The sequence below is a fragment of the Myotis daubentonii genome, chromosome 18 (genome assembly GCF_963259705.1).
Source record: "Myotis daubentonii chromosome 18, mMyoDau2.1, whole genome shotgun sequence".
Classification (NCBI taxonomy): domain Eukaryota; kingdom Metazoa; phylum Chordata; class Mammalia; order Chiroptera; family Vespertilionidae; genus Myotis; species Myotis daubentonii.
This window is the reverse complement of record NC_081857.1, coordinates 18181546-18185609: the sequence shown is the minus strand read 5'-3', so window position 1 is coordinate 18185609 and position 4064 is coordinate 18181546. Positions and strand designations below refer to the sequence as shown.

Sequence of the window (4064 nt, the reverse complement as noted above, 5' to 3'; positions counted from 1 at the left end):
ATTTAATGAATTCTTTCTTTGGGGTGAGAGCCCCAAATGGAAAGCCTTGGATGTCACTGAGATATTGTAAGACAGCTTTCAGAAGGTCCCTCTGCAAAGCAATACTACAAGTGTCTGCACTGTGAAGGTCATGAACATACACTTGTAGAATGAGTGGGACAAATAGTTGTCCTTGTGGTTTGTGAATGGGTACTTGTAGCTTGGGATAAAAACTCCAATGGCATCATCGTAGCTAAAACAACAACATGTCAGATGGAAGAGAATAATAGATGTCTAGAAAACTGTCAGATGAATCAAAGGTGTCTTTAATGTCAACAGAGGACTTTTGCCAAAAAGACACATTTAGCAACTTTGTTCAAATACCTTCCTGGTTGGAGGATAAAAGGAGGAATTATTTCTAAATTGAATGTTGTTTTACATAATGTGATTTAAAATATATAGTATGCTTAATTAAATCGATATTAAACATTGAACGTAGATGCATGACTATTTCATCTATACTTCTAAAAGCTTATACTCAGGTTGGTCAAAACCATTTATAATTTCTTTTTCTCTTTTAGATAGTGACTTAATGTTAGGGTCACTTTCCATTCCTGAATATTTTTCTAATTAGAGCAAAATCAAAGGCACAAACTTGGTATCCCTTCCAGGGACTCTTAAAATTTAATAAGCATTTATGCTTTTATGTAAGCAATTACGCTTGAACGTTGAACCCCCAGGCATCAGGCGGTGGATGGAGAAGGTAGTTGGGGAGGCAGCTGTATCTCTGTGTCCTCAGAATCACAGCAGGGCATCAGCATACACCTGAGTGAGGCTCAGGCAACATTTCTTGGAGGAGTGCCTTCGGGGCTCAGGCACTGGACTTTTATTAGGAAGAAAGGGATAAAAGAGTATGTGTCAGGGTTCAACTGCTACATTACAAACCACCCCCAAACCGAAGGGTGTAAAACAACAGCATTTATTTGTCACTATTCTTTGGCTTGGCCATGGGCAGGCGGCTCATCTCTGCTCTGCATCTGTTTGCAGTTGCTAGTGGGTCAGCTGGTCGTGGATGGCCTTGTACACAGCTCACAGGCTGGGCCTCGGTCAAGGCTCCTGTAATAGCTGGGCTGCGTGGTCTCTCACCCTCACAGATGGGTTTGCTCCTGTGGCAGCAGTGTTCATCGAGGGTGGAAGTGCAAGCTTCAGGGCATCTGGAAGCCAAGGCTTCGAAGTCATAGGCTGTCACTGCTGGCACATCCTATTGGTCAAAGCAAGTCACCAAGCCACCCCAGATTCAAGGCAGTGGGGAAGTAAATTCTACTTTGTGATGGGAGTTATTGTACAGGAGTTGTGGCCATGTCTAACTTACTGTAGGGCATTTCAGAGGGGAGAGCGGTTTCTGGAAGGGGCTAGAAGCAAGCGCTGCACAGTGACATTTTGTTCATCCGTCGTCGCTAGGGGTTCAGCTTGAGGAGGCCTGTTGAGCAGTTTGAATGACGCCAGGTAGGCAGCCTGAGAGGCCCAAAGAACGGAAGCTTAGGAATAGGACTTTGACGTGAGGGTTAGCAAACCTCACGCATGTGCCTGGCCCACTGCCTCAAAGGGTTCCTTTTCATTCATCTTTCTTACTGTTTTCACCTTTTAAAGAAATGTTTGCTTTGAGATCTTAGGAGACCCTTCGTCATTAAAGTGCCATGTCCAGGAAGCCTTTATGGACAAGGGGACACAGGAGCAATAAAGGACAGTGGTGAAGCACCTGAGTTCTGGAGCCACGCAGACCTTGATTCAAGTCCTGTCCTAACCACTCAGATTCCATGTGACATTTCATCAGTCACTTAAACCATTTGAATCTTCACTATCCCATGGGGCTAAAAATAGCAGCTCCCTCACAGGATGGCTGTGAGGCTTAGATCATTTACTTATGGATTTATCTTAGGATCTTAAGCATTAAATATGTAAGTCCTCAGTTAATGCCTTTGGATTTTCGTTGTTCACCGAAAAAAAATGAGTAACTGCTGTGGAAATTCCAGGGTCTTATGATTAAAATAGCTAATAAAATTGAGCATCAAGAGATTTGCAAATATAAAAGGATATGCCCATCCCCAAGGATAGTGTTCTTTCTTGTGATCTGCGTCCAATGAAGAAGGTCTGTTTCAAAGCTAATTAATTCTCTTCCCTGAGAGAAAACTGACCTCTGTGTAAGCGCATCTTTCACAGAGTTGATGCTTTGCAGAAAAAAATGCATTTATTCTCTATTCGAATGTATCACGTAAGATGAACCAGGATTCTGGAGGCTGCTCTCTTTTAACCACATATCTTCTCTATGTTTAACAAATATTTTAAACCTCCTACTGTGTTATATGCCCTATGCTAGATATTGAAGATATAATGATGCATGAAATCAATATCATTGCTCTCAACAGCTGCTTTTTATACTCTGCATAACATCCATCTTCCTGATTATTCCATTCAGAGCATCTGGATAAGGTACAAGAATTATTCTGACTGCCCTACTGCATCCCACTATTGACTGACTTTCTACAGCTCTACTTGGAAGCATACATTCCCCATTCTTCATCTCTTTTTCCCACTCCTGATTCATCCTGATGATTCTCTGTTCAACCATTGTCCAGGAAATAGTTGAATCAGTCACCTTTTCTTATGTCAATGCTTTCCTTATAATCCAAAATGTAGGAAATAGAAATCTACAACTATCAGACAAAAAAAGCAGTGTTTCTTCAAATGTGGTAAATAGAGTAGCATGTAATCTACTGTCAATTATCTATGAATATGCCCATCTGAGCACTTGAAAACAAAATCCCCAAGAAAACTAAAAAATATATTTTTAATGGAGCCACCAGTGTCTCCAGGCCTTGAGAACTTTAACAAGGATCACTCCATAAAAATAGTTGCTGTAAGCATGTATAATAAATTAAACATCAATTTTAAATTATTCATTGAGCCTTCCTAAGGATGAGATGTTTTAGGGATTACGAAAATGCAGTGTTAATAAGCAGTCAGTAGTAATTTTAAAAAGTAAGTGAAAAAGAAGGGTTCATCTAACTTTTGCCTTTGCTGAAGAAAGAGCTAAATGGATAACTTCAAATTAGTAGTACTAATTAATGTAAACTTGCAATGCAAGACATTATGTATAGTGCAATTTCATTGGTTTATATTACATGTTTAATCATAGAATAGAGCTAGAGGTGAAATAGTAGTAACAATAAAAATGATAGATGCTATTTATGAGTAACTTTGATTAGACTTTTTCATAAATTATCCCCAGTTGTATAAGAGGCAACTGGACATAGAGAGATTGATTCACTTGCCTACGGTCAGACTAGGATTTGAACACTTTCCTGTTGTGAGGATAAAGCTTGTATTTCCCCACTATGCTATTCTAGCCAAACTATATTGCCTTCCAAAGGTGGATTGATGAAGAGAAGTAGCTAAGGGCTTTAGAGTCAGAGTTCTTGGTTTAAATATCAGCTCTTCCTCTTACTAATTGTGTGACCTTTGATAGTTTTTTCCTATATAAAATAGAGATAATGTAAGGATTAAGTGGTTTAATGTATACAAGGCCATTAACCCAATACCCACTATGCAGCTAGAGTTTAGTATGTGGTATAGTTATTACTATTATCATTATTATACTAAAAGTAAAGGAAAAAGAATGGTGTAGCTGCCTTAGATGACCAACTAAAGTGGTGCCATATGTTCTTGCTGGGTCTGGGAAAACAGCAGATTACTCACTGTTATGAGTTGTCAAGCCTGGGTGATCCCAGTCTGTCTCACTCGTGGCCTGCTGTCCAGAGTCCCTAATGCATCCTACTGAGTGGTACTTTCCATCTGTATCTATCATCTGGTGACAGTGTGAGAGAGCCTCCAGCTTCCTTTGGGTAGTGTCATAGCAGGAAATGATCGAGATGGTTTCTTTTTTTAATTCATGTCATCCTCCTGGAGCTAATCCCAGCAGAGAAATTTCCAAGTTTTTCCTTTTTGAAACATCTCTTCCACACTTTAGATGCCAGGCCCTTTTCTCTTTAAAGAAAGCCTGATTTAATGTTCCTAACTACAATTAA

At 39.8% G+C, this 4064-nt stretch overlaps 1 long non-coding RNA gene across 1 annotated transcript; it reads right to left on the bottom strand.

Moving 5' to 3' along the window:
• Positions 1-815: 815 nt before the first annotated feature.
• LOC132220787 (uncharacterized) lies at positions 816-3829 on the bottom strand. The gene is made up of 3 exons (XR_009449865.1): positions 3736-3829; positions 1126-1240; positions 816-862 (listed from the first exon to the last, which is right to left on the bottom strand). It is a non-coding gene; the product is annotated as an uncharacterized LOC132220787 (long non-coding RNA).
• Between the last annotated feature and the right edge of the window lie 235 nt (positions 3830-4064).